Source organism: Nymphaea colorata, chromosome 10 (assembly GCF_008831285.2).
Source record: "Nymphaea colorata isolate Beijing-Zhang1983 chromosome 10, ASM883128v2, whole genome shotgun sequence".
Taxonomy (NCBI): Eukaryota; Viridiplantae; Streptophyta; class Magnoliopsida; order Nymphaeales; family Nymphaeaceae; genus Nymphaea; species Nymphaea colorata.
The window spans coordinates 3,691,249-3,709,554 of NC_045147.1; the positions used below are offsets into that span (position 1 = coordinate 3,691,249).

The following is an 18,306-nucleotide window of genomic DNA, read 5'->3' on the forward strand; positions in this document are numbered from 1 at the left end:
TCCTTGATGGCAGACGAGAGCAATCTGTTAGTGAGATAGTGTGTTGTAAAAATAGCATCACCCCAAAAGTAGGTGAATATATGAGAATGCAGCATGAGTGTGTGGGACACATTTAAGAGTTGCCGATGTTTGCATTCGGCGACACCGTTTTGTTGGGATGTGTTGGGACATGTATATTGTGGTCGAATTTCGTGATTGACATAAAATTGAAGTAGAACAGAAGATTTGAATTCCAGAGCATTATCAATGTAAATACTTTTGACAATGAAACCAAACTGAGTTTTTATTTCCTTGACAAATTTTTGAAGAATACAAATAAGTTCAGATCTCTCTCAATAACAAAAATACCCAACTGACTCTAGTAAAATCATCAACCAAACTAAGATAATACAAAAAATGCAAATGAAAAGAAACCGAAATAGGACCCCAAACATCCACATGAAGAAGATCAAAAGGACTGTGACTAGATGGACTCTGACTCGAGAGGAAACTGCTTGCCTATCTGGCACACATCAGATAGAAAGACTCTGATGCAAAAATATCTAGAAACATGTGATGAAGTTTGGACATAGATAGATGACCCAGTTTGAGATGCCACTAGAAAGGATCCTTGATGTGAATGAAGATGCAGCAACATCTACTGTGATAGAATGGAACTAGAGTCTCTCACATTCACAGCCGCTGCCAATCATCTTTCTAATTTGTAAGTTCTGAAAAGAACATGAACCAGGATAAAAAAAATGACTCTATACTCTAAGTCATTAACCAGTTACTTAACAATAACAGATTAACAGGAAACTGAGGAGCATATAGCACATGTGTAATGGTGTCCAAGGGTGGGAGATAGATATCATGCCCAAAATGGGGGACAGCTTGCCATCATCCAGTCTGACGTGTTGTGGTGTAACGAACCTGGTTAATGATAAAAACATTTGTGGCTAGTTACAATAATGCCTGGACGCTCTTGAATCAATCATTCATATCATACCTGGGTCATTGGTAGGAGCACCAACAGAGAAGGTTGAATCCATTACCGTAGTGCTTGTAGATGTAGATGAGGATCTCTGAGCAAAAACATGATCATATTCATCCTTACTTAAGTTAAGGGAATATGATGTAGGAGACTCAACCATATATGTTGTAGCCTATGAGGTAGTTGCATGAGATGAAGAAGACCCTTTTCTTACAGTAGTTCTCTCTCCACCACACCCTGGTGGACCAGTAGAAAGGAGATGAGGATGTTTGTCCCAACATCGGTCCTCTAAATGACCTAATTTACCTTAATAGATGCATTGAAATCTGCTACGACCTGCACCATGGCCTGTACCACATCCCCTAGCACCAACATAAGAACTATGGCCTTGCCCTCCTGATATCACAAGTGTAGAGATCGGTGTGTCATGTGTAGGCTGATAGAAAGTGACTGCAAGACAACTCAACCTATTATATGTATCTGCTAAGTCCAGGTGTGCATTGCTTGTAAGAATTTGTGCTTTTGCCACAAAGTATTCTGAAGATAACCCAGAGAGAAATTTAGCTGCCATAGCAGACTCAAAGTGTGAGGCATAGCAATACTGGCAAGGTGGGCGAAGGGCTTTTAACCACTCATATGTAGTAGTCAATGTGGCAAAATACTGGACAAGTCTTAATCACCTTGTTGTATATTGTATAATTCATCTTCCACTTATAATATCTTGATAACATTGGTATATGAGAATATGTCATCATCATGGAAGACCACATATCTTTGGCCTCGGTATAGTATGCAATTGTTGGAGCTATACGAGACTCTACGTTGCTCATAATCCACAATATCACAATGTTATTGTCTTCATCCCACACAGCATATTTTCCTCTTTTCTCGATAGGTTCATTCTCTTCAAGGATATATTTCTTCCTATGACCAACCACATACATCATGAATACCCTAGACCAGATTTCATAATTTGAACCATTAAGATTGATCGTGGTTTCATAAGAGCAAGAATTCCAACCATTTTGTATTCATCAGAACCTTTGGACTTATTACAATCAGCCATAGAAAAATCCCCAAAAAAAAATTGATGCACAATATATTTGTGTATAACAGGCAGCAGTCAACTACAACCGAGAAAAGTATCTCTACGGACCACAAAAATCATAAGAATATCACAAACTAGGCAACAAAGAAGAATCTGTAATCACGAACCCTGAATCAATTCTTAACAATAGAACAAGAGAAGATAACAGATTACTATAGTTTCAGCCGATGATTGCTGCATCTCCAATCTTAGTTGGCCCACATACGACTGCACATGCGACTAGCAGTCCATGATTCTGCTCCACACGAACAGCCAAGACTGCTACAGCTCCAAACATAGTAGGCCCACATACAACTGCACATATGACTAGCAGTTCGTCATTCTGCTCCACACGAACCACACGAGAATCTGATCACGCCTTAAACAACATCACGAATTGCAGATAAACTATGCTGCAATACTCTAAACAGCATCCACATACAGCAGAATCAGATCACGCCTTAAACAGCTTCCATGAACTTCAATATGCTAAACAAGATCCATGAACAGCAAAGAAATTCTGCTCCACATGATCCACCTGAGGATCTGATCAAACATTCCACATAGGCGTGATTAGGTCCTCCTCCATGCAGCATGACCAAACCCTATCCTCTTACCGCCTCTCTGCTGGTGGATAAAGAGGAGAGAAGGGAAGGAATGAGAGGGAAGAAGATGCTGGAGCAAAGAGTTGCCAGAAAACCTACTTGGTTGCCAATGTTAGGTCGCCCTTAGCTTTGATACCATGTTAGAACCAGAGAGAGAACAATCAAGATTATTCATTAACGTATCCCTAATCTTAGAGATAAAAGTGATTAGGGCTGGCGGTAACCAAATTACAATTTTTTGTCCAACTAAAATAAGATAATAATAAAAGACACACATTTCAACTTCCTAATATTGCAAAATAATTCAAACCGACAGTCAATATATTTAACACCATTGAGCCAGGTTGGCAGCCCTATTTAATCCCAAAGCCAGACCATGACATCCGAATTTGATTTTGTGTGAAACTGAACTTTGACATCCACACTCGATTTTGCGGATGTTTGATTGAGACACTTAAATGCATATGTACATACATACTTACATATACACACATAAATGTGTATTGGAGGCTGCAAAAAAAAATTAAAAAGAAAGGATTCATCTCCCCTATGCTTCTTTTCTCTTTCTCCTTTAATTAAAAGATTTTCATTTCTTTTTTTGCAATCATTTTTTTCTTTGTCTCATCTATGCAAATTATAAACAAAACAATTATAATTATTTTTGTGCCCATATTTTGTATAAGGTGCTTATTAGGAAAATTCAAAAAGTCAGGCAGTAGCTTTTTAGAAAAAAAAATTGTTAGACATATGGGTCAATTTTATAAAACTTGAGGGGAAAAGGGGCTTTTCGTGCCCTGTTATCCTTCTCATCCTTCATTTCGGAGGGACCAAGAGAGAGATAGAGAGAGCGAAAGAGAAAGAAGGGAAATAGGAAGGAAAGAGCGAGGAACAGGGAGTGAGGGAGGGAGCAAGAGAGTGATAGAGGGAGCACGAGAAAGGAGGAAGTGGAAAACGCAAGATGAGAAGAGAGAGAGAGAGCGGTGACGATGTCTACAGCTGAAGTAGTGAAGGAAATAAAACTAGTGAGTTCCAGCTTCTAATCTTGATATGTAATACAGCAAGATAGTGACCTTTCCATGCCTTTATCCCCTAATTCCTGCTGCTGGACCTGCCCCTTTTAAGACTGCAGCAAAAAGGCAACAAAACTACTGCAGTAGATGTTTAAATAGGTTCTCTCAACTACACTCAGATTCTCGTCCGAATTTACTGCTACTCTCCCATAAAGGAGAGTGACCCTTCAGTTTCGTCCACTCTCATTTAATGTCTGATTTAAATTTTTCTAGTAGTCCTAACTTTCTGATCTCCTTTTTCCATAACTACCTCACTCATTATTTGGTGTACAGATTTAACTACATGCATTTATTTAGGTCCACCATCGACCACACACACACACACATACACACACACCTGTTTAGTTATCTTGCCCCATAATTTTGGTTTTTGCTTACACCCACATTTATTTAACTATATCCGAAAGTCTGCATCTTGCTATTTATTCAGCTAGCATATGAACGAGGACTTTCAGGATTTCTTATTGTTGTTGAAGTTCAAAAGTGTGATTTATAATGTTTAAGAAATGAAGAATTGTTGTCATTATATTTGACTCCTATGATCTTCAACCGAAAGGGATATAGTCAAAACACGGTAGGTCCTTATATAACAGCATTTAGCAAAAAAAATATGTTCATTATAGAATTTCAACGTGTGAGGCTCAACTTCGAAATTAAGGCGAAGAGATTGGCCTAATGGCCTTACATGAGAAACTTTCCTGTCTTATGATTTAGAACATATTCCAAAGGAAGTATTGTCTTCAAAAATTGAGTATATTCTTGCAAACTTTTTTTAGATAAACAAGGTCTAACCGCAACTTACAGGTTCTTTGATTAGGAAAGAGTGAAAAAAAAAGACGATTGCTCTCCAAATACTAACTCTATTTAATAAAATTTAGATTCTTTCAGAGGGGCAACCCAAGAGAGCATGAGGAGACATGTGTGTTCCAGCAAAATAATGCAAACATTGGAATCCTGTTGAACAGACATTCCAAATTATTGTGGAGAGCTTGTTTTGTTCGATGGAGTGCAGCTACTTGCAGGACTGCATTCTGTTTTATGCAATGCCAACAAGCCATTCTATTCCCTCAAAAAAAATAAACAAATTCATCCATTGCCAACTTAAATGTCAACTCATGGATGCCATGTCCAAGATATTTACGTCTTAGGTGTAAAGCCAAGCAAACAAACACATCCTTAGAATGACTTCAAGATCCTATAACTACACTAGGGAAGCAATATTTCTGCTTGTACTGATTTAAATTTCATCTTAAAAAGCTATGTATTTTTTGCACTTTTGATGCTAACACCTGCTTATCCGATATATGTTAGATGTAGATGAAGACAGTTGTTAAGTGGTCCTAGTTTTATGCATTATGAGCAAACTTGTGCATAGGCTATTGTTTTCCCTTCTGCTGCAATATTACTCCTTAGCCGTATTATGGCTTCAATAGAATGTGTATTCTTATTTTTTCTTTACTTTGTTGTCACTTTCCATATGTACTTTGGCTCATCAATGTCCCTTTTTTGGTTCATCAGATGTGCACTAACTAATTTGAGATTAAATATGCTATGTGATTTGACATGCTAACTTGTGTAAGCATCTTGTCGTTGTGCAGTCTTCGGGATATAGGGGGATGCATATTACTAGAGGACGCCTTACATCTCTGACGAAGAAACTAATGATAGCCAAACGGGGTTGATCATTGTGAACATCCATTTCGATCTGGTGTGTTGCATATAAAGGGTGGGGGGGGAGAGAGAGAGAGATGTTCTCCTTTTGGTGCCTCCAATCTCATGCTAATGTGTGCAAAGGTGCCTTCTTTCCCAGTCGTTTTTTATACTGCCTACCTCTTCTTGACCTCCTGCTCTTCCTGCCTCTTCCTCGACGCAAATGTTCCTAATATGGTGATGATGACTCCAATGGTCATGATGGCAAGATGGAAAAACTTGATGCCTCATTCACAACTAGCAACCTTGCTCGACTACTGTAAAGGTAGCTTTTGCCAATCATTTCTCTTCATATTGACAAAAAAGCTATTTATCTTGTGACTTTAGCATGCACTTTAAGAGGCACTAACCCAGATTCTTAGTTGAAAATGTGCCCAAATATTTTTCTCTGTATTTTGAAATATATGCCACAAGGAAAGGCAATAACGTGTGTTTGGCCACACATAATGGTGTTGTCTCTCCATGCCTTGTTCAATAGCATCCAATCAAGTCTACAAAGCACTTTACCCTCTTCAATTTTCCTATTGCACCAATTGTATCTATGTTTCTCATCATGAACTTGCTAAAGATTACACTTGATGATGAATCTGCAATAGCTCCTACGTGATGTTGGGTTAGGGGACCACCTAGTCTTGTCTAGAGGAAGATAAGAAGGAAATATATGAACGCAGCAGAAAAACTCACCCTGGAATTTTTAACCATGCATTGGATAATGATTCAATGATGTTTCGTCTTAACAACATTGATCGTAAGCTTTTCAGGATCCCATTGGCATGTCGTGCAACAATGCTTTCAGTATGGGCATAATTGGTGGTACATGCTATCTCCTAGAGATGGCCTCCAATCTTTGGAAACTTGTCATTTTGGATCTGACAGTCAAATAAGAAGGTGCAACATGGGTTCCTGTCTTGAAGGATGTGCTAGAATTCTTGGCTGGTAGATTTCCTAGCAAGCCCCTGGACATTACACAATATGAAATTCATCCTTCCACCACCTCCATCGTGCCTTCCCCTTTTGATGGTGCAGATGAAGTGTTCTATGTTCGTGTATATGGTTCAAGCTCCAAGTCCTCTTGGCCGTCAGTCATACGGTTGGTGTGCTTTCTTTTAAGTGAGGATCATCACATCTTCATCAGGGAGAATCAGAGAACTAGTATTAACATCCTTTAGTACATGCCCAGACCTGGAACTGCAACTCCTTGCCTCTGCTTACCAAAAGTTGGTTCCGTGGAACCTATCTTTCCTAATCTTTGCCAAGGCATGCACAAGCTACTGCTGGATCTCATAGTAAGGCCATGGCTAGGTTCTGTCTGTGGGCACTCTAGGTCCACTTAAAAGCAAAACCCGAGAAGGAATTGTCAAATAGATGCACACCTTCTACTCCAATTTTCATGAATGGGTTTGCCATGCTGTTCGTCACCTCATCTTGGCCAGTGTTCACCTACAAGCTAGGCTAAGACAGAGATTTTATGGAAGCTTTATCCTTCAACCTATGGGATTTCTAACACTTGCCTCTACTAGGATCAAGGACGTTTCCCTTATGACTCCCTCACCTAGGCATCGGCTTTTGCCTCATTCTCTCCTGGTTCTATGTTTCTGGTCTCCTCCTGTAGCAACTGGAAAAGATTGCCATTTAAGGGGCCCTACATTATCTCCTTCCTTAGCTCTTAATCCTGCTTTGACGGGTCCCTTCTTGTTGGGTATCTTTGAAGGGTTGTTGAATGGGGTTTTGGGTTGGGGTCTCTCAATCTCTCTCTTAGACACTGATAAGGTGGTTTAGCGCTAAACCTATAGCATCTGCAGAACCACAAGCACCTTTCATACATTATGGAGAGCACCTTGACAATAGAAGTGTTAGGAATAAAACACAATAAACTCTCCTCTCGCACTCTCAAGAGGGGGTTAGAAGCAACAAGGAAGAAGACAACGATTTACGTGGTTCGGAGCAATAATCTCCTACGTCCACGGTCGCATAGATCTCTTGTATTCTCTCTCTCAAATGAACACACAGAACAGACACTCACAAGCGGCGGCCATCCTCAAAACATAAAGATTAGGGCAAACCCGCATTTGTAGAAAATGACATATATGCCCTTACATATGAAAAAATCCTTGGACAATTTGAAATTACTAGCAAGAGGCGACATTGCGTAACAATATGCCCTTACAGTTGGATCTACGGTATTGCAAATGAGTGTTTAGTATGGATCAAGTTCCATACACCAACAATCTCCCACTTGGAATTTGATCCATCCAAGTGCTTGTACATCACATACTCAACCTGTGCGACGTCTCCTCATCAATCAACCATGGAGAACAACTGAGGTTAAACATAACCTCAACTTCTCAGCAGTCACTGGCTTTGTCAACATTTCTGCTGGAATCTCTGTTCCATGAATCTTTTCATTTCAAGAGATAGTATCTTCTCTTCCAACAAATCTTTAATGAAATGATACTTCAATTCAATATGCTTTGTTCTAGCATGGAACACTGGATTCTTAGCTAAATGAATTGCACTTTGACTATCACAAGAGAGAACACTCTTATCTTCCTTTACATGTAATTCTTTTAGAATAGTCTTTAGCCAAATCATCTCTTTGCTGGCTTCTATAACTGCAATATATTCAGCTTCTGTAGTAGACAGCGCAACAACTTTTTGAAGCTGTGAAACCCAACTGACACAAGTTCCTCCTAGGGTGTAAATGTACTCGGTAGTACTTCTCCTACTGTCAATATCACCACCCAAATCTGCATCCACAAAGCCATGCAAAAGTAATTTATTTTTCTTAAAACGAAGACTCATACCTGAAGTTCCTTTCAAATATCGTAATATCCACTTCACAGCCTCCCAATGTTTCTTTCCAAGCTCAGCCATGTATCTGCTCACTGCTCCCACTGCTTGTGCTATGTCTGGTCTAGTGCATACCATAGCATACATCAAGCTACCCACTGCTGAAGCATATGGAATCTTTGACATTTCTTCTTGTTCTTCATCTGTCTTGGGTGACAAATCCTTGGACAATTTGAAATGACTAGCAAGAGGTGAACTAACAGGTTTAGCATCTTGCATCTTAAACCTGCACAAGATCTTCTCAATATAATTTTGTTGAGACAAATTTAAGGTACCTGTCTTACTGTCCCTACTAATTCTCATCCCAAGGATTTGTTTCGCAGCGCCAGAGAATTAATCTCTTGCAAATTTTAGGCTGCAATAAGCATATCATCCACATATAATAGTAAAATGATATAACAACTATCAAGGTTCTTAAAATAGCAACAGTGATCCATATCACACTTCTTAAAAGCATTTCTCCCCATGAAGTTATCAAACTTTTTGTACCACTGTTTCGGTGTCTGCTTTAAACCATAGAGACTCTTCTCTAACTTGCATACAAGACTTTCTTTTCCTAATACTTGAAAACCTTCAGGTTGCACCATATAAATATCTTCCTCTAAATCCCCATGAAGGAATGCAGTCTTTACATCTACTTGCTCTAAATATAAATTTTCAGCTACAACTAAACTCAATACCAATCTTATAGTAGTTAATTTTACAACAGGAGATAAAAATTTTGTATAATCTATACCTTCTTTCTGTTGAAAACCTTTCACTACTAACCTTGCTTTGTACATTTTTCTTCCATCTGCTTCTTCTTTAATTTTGTAAACCCATTTATTTTGCAATGCTTTTCTTTCCACAAGGAAGCTCAGTTAATTTCCATGTTCTATTGGCATGTAGAGAGTACATCTCTTCTTTCATAGCTAACTCCTACTTAACAGAATTTGTAACCTGCATTGCTTCATCAAAACACTCGGGTTCTCTAGCATCAGTTAATAACAGGTAATGTAAGTAAGGAGAATACCTTCGATTTGGTTTTGGCCTTCTACTTGATCTCATCAATGGAGGTTGGGATGTGCTTGGCTCTTGTTCCATCTGACTGTTTCCAACTTGCGTCTTAACTGCAACATCATCTTCAGAGACATCTTGAAGTTCTACAATATCGTCACTTGTGTCATGATATTCATTCTTCCCAGACATAAGACTATCTATGTCTTTGTACAGAGCCATTTCATTGAACACTACATCATTATGTCTAATAATTTTCTTCGTTTTATCATCCCAAAAACGATACCCAAACTCATTATTTCCATAACCAATGAAATAACATTTCCTGGACTTATGATCTAATTTATCCCTTTTATCCGAGTCTATATGTATGTAAGAGACACAACCAAAGACTCTTAAGTTTGCAAGATTTACCTCCTTACCCATCCAGGCTTCTTCAAGTATCCCATAGTCCAAAGAAACAGAAGGCCCATGATTTAACAAGTATGCAGCTGTACTGATTGCATCCGCCCAAAACATCTTTGGCAAGCCTGAATGCAATCTCATGCTCCTTGCTCTTTCACAAAGGGTTCTATTCATTCTTTCAGCAACCCCATTTTGTTGTGGCTTTTTAGGGATCGTCCTTTGTGTTCGAATCCCATGATCTGCGTAAAAATCTTTAAACTCTTTGCTGTCATACTCACCTCCATTATCTGACCGCAGACATTTAATCTTCTTTCTGGTCTGATTTTCTACTTCTGTTTTCCACCTTTTGAAAATAGTAAACACGTCAGATTTATGTTTGAGAAAGTAGACTCATACCTTTCTTGTACAATCATCAATGAATGTGACATAGTATAGGGATCCTCCAAGAGAACGAACTGGAGCTGGTCCCCAAACATCAGTATGCACCAACTCTAGCTTTTTCTTCTTTGGAGGCCCTCCAACTTTGGAGAAAGTGACCATTTTCTGTTTCCCGAAAACACAGTCTTCACATAGCCCAATGTCTACAAATTTCAAGTCATGCAACTTGTTATTTGTTGTCATGATCATCATTCACTTCTCACTCATATGCCCAAGCCTGCAATGCCACAACAATGATTTATTCTCACATTTCGCCACAGCCACTTTGTCTTTTACATCTGCAGTCATGTACAAAGTGCCAAGTTTGTGACCTCGTGCTATAACCATAGCACTTTTGGTTATCTTCCAAGATCCGCCAACAATGATAGTAACATAGCCTTCGTCATCTAACTGTCCGACCGAAATGAGATTCCTCTTCAACCCTGGGACATATCTGACATCTTTTAACTTCCATACATGTCCATTTTGCATTTTTATGTGAACCTCACCTTTTCCTACAATATCCAGAGGTTCATCATCTGCAAGGTATACTCTGCCGAATTTTCCTGCAATATAGTTGTGCATACTTTCATTAGAATACGTTGAATGAAAAGATGCACCAGAGTCTAAAATCCAAGACTTTATAGAGCTGTGTACACTCAAGGCAAGTGCATCAGCTATATCTTCTGTTGCTGCATTTGCTGAATCATCTTCACGATTTGGGTTCTTCTTCTTCAACAACCTGCAATATCTTTTTCGGTGTCTTGGCTTACCACAGTTCCAACAGCCATCACTTCGAAGTTTGGATTGACTCCTTCCCTTAGATTTGGACCTTCCACGCTCTTGGTAGCATTGATTAGTTATGCCCCTATTTTGAACATTTAGGGCAGAACCGAGAGGTTCTCCTGCCTCTCTTCTACAAATGTCCTCACTAAGTATTAAATCTCGAACACCACTGAACTTCAATTTGCTTGACCCTGATGAACTACTCACGGTGGTCACAGTGGCACTCCAACTCTCTGGTAGAGATGACAATAAAATTAAGGCTTGAACCTCATCATCAAACTTAATATCAACAAAACATAATTGAGAACTAATAACATTGAACTCATTTATGTGATCCGTAAAAGAGGCACCTTCAGCCATTTTCAAATTAAATAATCGACGCATCAGATATACCTTATTCGAAGCAGAGGGTTTTTCGTACATATCTGTTAGCATCTTCATCAGACTTGTTGTCGTCTTCTCGTTAACAATGTTGAAGGCGATGTTTCTGGCCAGCGTCAATCGGATGACTCCAAGGGCTTGTCTATCCAGCAACTGCCAATCTGCATCGGCCATTGTTGCGGGTTTCGCATGAGTGGTTCATGTAGTTTCTTCTGATACAAGTAGTCCTCGATCTGCATCTTCCAGAATCCGAAGTCTTTACCGTCGAACTTTTCGATTCTGACCTTTCCTTCTTCCAGCGCCATTGTTCCTACCGCGAACGAACCTGGCTCTGATACCAGTTGTTGGGAACAAAACACAATAAACTCTCCTCTCGTACTCTCAAGAGGGGGTTAGAAGCAACAAGGAAGAAGACAACGATTTACGTGGTTCGGAGCAATAATCTTCTACGTTCACGGTCGCACAGATCTCTTGTATTCTCTCTCTCAAATGAACACACAGAACAGACACTCACAAGCGGCGGCCATCCTCAAAACATAAGGATTAGGGCAAACCCGTATTTGTACAAAATGACATATATGCCCTTACATAGAAAAATCCTTGGACAATTTGAAATGACTAGCAAAAGGCGACATTGTGTAACAATATGCTCTTATAGTTGGATCCGCGGTATTGCAAATGAGTGTCCAGTATGGATCAAGTTCCATACACCAACAAGAAGTTCCATCCTAGAACTCGACCGCTTTGGGTAGGCTGCCATTGAGGGGGAGGTTCATACAGACCATTGTGAATCCCATGTATTCATTGTTGGTGGTGGTATTGTCTTCTTCTAAATATTCTCCCCAAGGGCTCCAATGATATTTCAGAATACGTTCATATTCCTCCCGATTCGCTGTTGTTCCTTAAGATCAAAGAGGTACAGAGGCGATCGTTGTAGCTTTCAGAGGCATTGTTCGCCACTTGGAAGCCGTAAGGGTTATCCTAAATATGTCCCATGCCTTCTTGTGAAGCACACCTTTCGAAGTTGCTCCTCAGATCTGACGCTAATGAGGAAGTACCCTCACCTGATGATAGGAGACCACCTAGTCCTATCTAGGGACCTGGTGACACAAATTAAAATCCTCATCATGACCATAGTGCCATGGATGGGAAGACTAGTGGCTTGGAGAGAGTCCGAAGCCTGAATATAAGAGACAAGGTATACATTTGCTGCAGAGAAACTCACCCTAAAACTTTAAACCATGCAGTGGATGACCTAAAGATGCTTCACAACAACAGTATTGTTTGTAAGCCAGCTCGGGCCCTATTGGCATGCTATGCAAGCAATGACTTCAGCATTGGCAGAATTGGAGATAGATGCTATCTCTTAAGAGGCTTTTGATTTGCAGGAATTATTGGAATTTTAGAATCAAAATCTTCATCTGTGAAAAAATTGGAATCCCCTAATCAAACACAACATTTCTATTCCAAAATTATGAATGAATTAAAATTTTCGAATCAAAATCTGACTCAAGTTCTATTTTAATTCTGGAATAAAAAATTCTGATCGACTGTGGGCCATGAAGCCTTTTCTCCCTCACAATTGACCCTTTCCTATCCCTCACCCATGAGATGGTATCTTTCCCACCCTTTCTCTACTATCCTACCCACCCTCGTGCATCATCCATGGCCGACACACATAGGGGCTACTCTGGCAGTCCCTTTTATTCTTCTCCATTCTAATCAATGGCTTTTTACTATAATGTTCGTTTAGGATGTCTTTCTAGTGTTTTGGTTGGTCTCTTTTTACTGTTTTGATTACTATTTTCCACTCAGTTGAACATGAACTTTAGCACCTTTCATGTCTCTTTTCACAGTTGCTCTCCCCTTCACTGAAAATTGTGACCAGTTTCTGAAGGATTTAGATGTTGAGCTAATCTCTCAAAAAGATGATGTTTCGTCAGGTTTTCTGATCCTGATTTAATGGCATCATGTTTACATATTTATGCACTTGACTACTGGGAAGAGTAGTACTGAAGCATTTAATGTGTTTGGAATTTTATTGGACAATGTTTTATCAAACTTCATATTGTGATGTTCTTTCAATATGTTCAGTCTCATCAGATGAACAGATTACAGAATCTGTGTGTTCAATTGTTTGTTGTTGAAAAACAAGATGTCTTTTTCTTCTATTCTGCATTTCTTGAACTTCATGACGCTAGTTTGTTGCTGAAAAGACTATCTTTGTTGTTGAAAAACAAGATGTCTTTTTCTTCTATTCTGCATTTCTTGAACTTCATGACGCTAGTTTGTTGCTGAAAAGACTATCTTTTGTGCAGAATATTAGTTATAAGACTCAATTTTTGCCTAATATGAGGTGAAGGTTAGGCATACGACAAGCCATTGCTTGTCATTTTGTCATTCATTTTAGGAACTAGAACTTCTTTCTCTTACTCGCTTCAGGCATGGGCATTTTTAATTCAAGGTGGTTGATGCTTAGGTCCGATGTGCTGCTGGAAATGTAGGTGGATAAAATTTTCAACTTCCTTTATTTTTATACTTCAGTCCTAGTTGTTCACAGGGTTGTTGCTCTTGACGTCTATGTCCTCTCTCTTAAGCAAGTTACCTGAACTGCAAGAGCTGTTTATCAGAACAGATTCAAATGTTTTGCTACTGATTGTACCTGAGGAGAAGGCCTGTCTATTCGCTGTTGATCTATTGCATATTTTTGCATTTCCACTATTTAGTGCTTTTAAATGATTATGTTGCTTTTTATTTCTTGTTGCCTTGTTTAGCTCTGTCTAACTCATTTGTGCTATAGATTATGCTAGGATATGAAGAACATAATATATAGTTCTACTTGGGGGAGAAAGAATCATGAGGTGATTTCTCTCTGGTTGATGCTAGGGATAAGGCCAGATTTGTAGTCTTCTTTGGACAATTATGTGTTTTAGCATCACCTCTGTAAATGTGATTGCAGGAGCAACTCAGAGATTATCAATGGTGATTCGGAATGCTGATGCTATTTGTATGTAAGTGGGTGCTAATTGGTTTGATGCAAGCAATAGGATAGATGCTTTTGATTTTATTGCTTGGCTCAGTGGCTGTTTTAGCAGTTCTACGGAGAAAATTGGCATTATCGCAGGTCCCTCTAGTTGGAGAGAAAGTTATAGAAGATAATCAGACGTGGTTTGGGATCTGATGCAACTTCACATTTTTCCCTTCAGCTTTCATGGCATTTTTATAGTTTGGGAAGCAATCCTGATGTAGATGCAATTAAAATTTTACAATCACTTGTTCCTTATATGGTGAGAGTGAGAGAGGTTTCATGCTTTATTGGCACAACCCTTTCAAAACACAAGCAAAAAGAAAAGTGTTGAGCAGTACATGCGTATGTTTAGAGAAACTACAGATGATAGTGTCTTGAAAAATTTAATCATACTCTTTCAATTGTATAGTCGTTTACTGCAAGCATATTATCTCATGTGCTGGCTATAATTCTCTTATCATATGTATACTGGATGCCGTTGCTGTAGGTCCTCTGTGTTGTAAAGAGCATCCATGGCCTCTAATTTTGCGTATTAATTCATTCCACATGTTTTTTTTTTATTGATTTTGTAGCCCTGAACTGTATGTAAGCATCGAGTACTTTTGGAAACCCAATATGAATTAATTCAATTTCAATCAAACAAGGAATTTTCAATTCTAGAATGAAGATTCTAAATTATCAAAGACATGTACAAATTAAAATTGGATAGAATTGGAATGAAAATTCCAATTCCATTTTCAAGTGGAATTTTGATTCCAAAATCAAAATTCCAGACCAATCGAATGCCCCCTTAGAGATGGCTTCCAATCTTGGGAAGCTTGTCGTCTGGAATCTGATAGTCAAAGAGGAAAAGCGTCACATCCAAAATTAATTCTTAGTTAATTGGTCCTTTTGGGACTCAATTCAACAAAAATTAATACATTGGAATCTCATTATGAATCTGAAATAAATTCCAGGCTATGTTTGGGCATAGGTAGATTGAGGGTCGAGGGTTGGGGACACTTTTTTATTTTTACTGGATTAAGGAATTGGTCGTTTGGAGAAAAATGGGTTTCCTTTCTTGTTTGAAAGCATTTACAAGTGTTTCCCATCTTTTAACCGAGTACTAACTAGAAAGTTATGCGATCCTCCCCTTGCATGATTTCTGATCACTTGAATGATCTTTGAAGGCGATGTATTTCTACGGAAGGCCGGTATTTTGCACTTGCAATTTTGCATGCACATCCTCGTGTTAATTATTGTAGCGACCTTTAGAGGCATGTTTTACACGCCTATAAAAAAATTGCCACATAATTACGTTTTGGCATGTATTTGTCAATATAAATCTCCATTGATTTTCATAATTTTCTTTTACAGTGGTGGAAGTTTTTTTCTTTTTTTTAAACACAAATGTTGCAACATTTTGGCATTGATGACCTTTGAGATTGCAATATTGTACTGCACATCACCCGTGATGCAGTGTGAGAGAGGATTTCTCCTCTTGTCCCACAATAACTGATTGAATTGGAAATAACGTGAAAGATTGATTCTGAATCCCAAAAGGAAAAAGGAAAAAAAAAACACCAAGAGAGTCACGTTTTGCTTTCTTCCTTCAACTAAAGAAAGAGAGTAGCCACCCCTTATTATAGCATCTCTAGTGCAAAAAAGACGATCAAAGGTCAAATGAACAGGTTGTAGGACAATCCGTATATCCGACTCACTCTGTCACGGTTGCCCTTTAGTCACACGAATGGACCTTCGCATCTGTTTCTTATCCTGTCCTAAGTCCCGATACATGGGAGTAGGAACGTTCAACAAGTCGAGCTAATTCGGGCTCGACTTGAACTTGTTCAGTTAAGCTCGACTCGAGTTCAACTTGTAAGTTATATGACTTGAGTTCGAGTTTAACTGATAACTCAAGTTTGTAAACGAGTCGAGTTCGAGTTGGATGAATTCAACTCGATTAAACTCGTTTAACACAAATACTTATTTTTGTAATTTCAAAAACTTAAAATGGCTTAAATAAAAACATGAAAATTTTAAGCAAAAAAATATATATTAAGGGACACGAGCTTAAATGAGTCGAGCTCGAGCTCCCTAGGTTAAACGAGTCGAGCTTGAGCTCACTAATAAGCTCGAGTCAAGCTGAAGCCGAGCTATGTAAGTTGAGGCGAGTTCGAGCTGGTCAAGTTCAAGCTCGGCTCGCTTAAGCTGGGCTCTGTTGTTGTACGTCCCTACATGGGAGGGTCATGTTCATAGTCTGAATTGGCACTTCCTTTGGAAATTGGTCCCTGGGCATGCCTGGCAAGTCAAATCTATCGGCCTCTTCCATATCCACTCTATATCCGTCCCTCCCTCTGCCAAGCAGAAAGAAACAAGTTCTTTTTTTGCTTTTCTTTTATTTTCTCTTAATTAGAGAAGGCAGAAAAGAACAAGACGCTTCACATAGAATTTAAGTTCAGCCTTTACCCAATTTTATTTAATTGGCCGATTTCATGCAATCACATTCGAATTCAAAGTCAGATTTTAATCATATATCTTTTAAAGACAATTTTGAATTCAACTAGCGTATGATCTTACTAATCAAGTTACCTAGATATTCATCAAATTGAGGTAAATTCAGTTATGAAACTACAGTTTGAAGCACAACCAGAATAGGGTGGGTTGAAATTTGGCGAAGTTTATTCGATTGGATTTCATGTAATCAAATTGAAATTCGAAGTCAGATTTTAATCATACATATTTTCTATGACGAAATCTGAATGCAACTAGCATGTGATCATACTACTCAAGTTAACTAGATATTAATCAAACTAATGTAAATCCAGTTATGAAACTGCATTTTGAAGCACAACCAGAGTATGCCGGGTTGAAATTAGAGCATGAGAAATATTTAATTTTTCACCATTACCAAATCTGACCCATCATAAGTTTTGCGATTGGAAAGCTTACCGACATCATTTGTGAGCATGTAAAATAAAAAATGAGTCACCTTCTGAGAATCGGGCATGGAAAGAGGCAGCCAACCGACCTTTCTAGAAGCCTGTTCGATTTCTTCCAAGATGCATAAGTGGGATTGGGAACCTATGGCTTAATATAAGTCTCTCTGACTGACCGGATCATCAATCATCACTGGAGGCAGTGACAGAGCCATGCTGTGGCTCGTGTGGGCAATTGCCCACACCAGCCGATAGAATTTGCTTTATTTATACGTAGATACTTCATGATTTTTTTTTTTTTTACATATGAGTGCTCTTTAAAGTTTGAAATTCAAAGTAACATTACTCCTTAGCCAGTAGTTTCTGGCCCCGCCACTAACTAAAGGCATTGTCGTTTCACCTGTGAGGAAGCCCTTCGTATCTTCACTTTCCACCGGGTCCAGGATTTGTGTCCTCCAAAGAAGAAAATGGTCATGATCGAGCTTTAGAAAGACAAGGTTATAAATGTTAATAATGGCAAGCTAGGGGTAAGAAGTGTGGATGTCAACATGTCCTATATGGATTCGATATCGTTATACCCAACTGTTCCAAAAAAAAACAAGGATATGAAAAAAAAATAGTATCCAATTGAGAAATCTGATCGAATTGTGATTTGCAAAATGACATCAGGTCGGATTTAGAATTGGATACATATAAAAATATGAGTAAATTTGGATAAATTTTAGTTGTAAATAAATATCCTATATCCAAAGCTCTTGCATTGTGAAAAGGTTCAAAATTGGGATTTGGATATGAATGTAAAAATTGGACTTGGATCGGATTTGAATTGTGAAATCATATTTCGAGTTGGATTCAGATAAGACTTTTCTTTGTAAATTAGAATATGAACATATGAATATGTTTCCTATATCCCATTCAAATCTGATCTATTGACAGCTACCAGAACACATGCATGGAGGAGAACTAAATAAAGAGTAGGCCTTCAAGCAGATGCCATCTGCGTTCAAGCAATTGTCATCTGTACTAGCCGTTGCCTTCATTTTCTCCTCTTGTAAGGGCTATGAGCCCCCTAAAAAAAAA

At 38.7% G+C, this 18,306-nt stretch overlaps 2 long non-coding RNA genes across 5 annotated transcripts in view; one reads left to right on the forward strand and one right to left on the reverse strand.

The window, feature by feature from the left end:
• The window catches only part of LOC116263251 (uncharacterized), a 40,330-nt gene extending 37,519 nt beyond the window's left edge, over positions 1-2,811 (reverse strand). For both annotated transcript variants that reach the window (XR_004174618.1, XR_004174619.1), the window contains exon 1: positions 2,235-2,811. This is a non-coding gene — a long non-coding RNA (uncharacterized LOC116263251). The remainder of the gene's footprint in view (positions 1-2,234) is intronic.
• Positions 2,812-3,469: 658 nt separating this feature from the next.
• LOC116262357 (uncharacterized) lies at positions 3,470-14,714 on the forward strand. Of its 3 annotated transcripts, XR_004174450.2 has the most exons (4): positions 3,470-3,687; positions 5,334-5,710; positions 14,081-14,141; positions 14,240-14,714. It is a non-coding gene; the product is annotated as an uncharacterized LOC116262357 (long non-coding RNA). The 3 variants fall into 3 exon arrangements; XR_007574468.1 differs by having other exon boundaries at positions 3,472-3,687; positions 14,081-14,714; XR_004174451.2 differs by lacking the exon at positions 14,081-14,141 and having other exon boundaries at positions 3,472-3,687.
• The last annotated feature ends 3,592 nt before the right edge of the window (positions 14,715-18,306 follow it).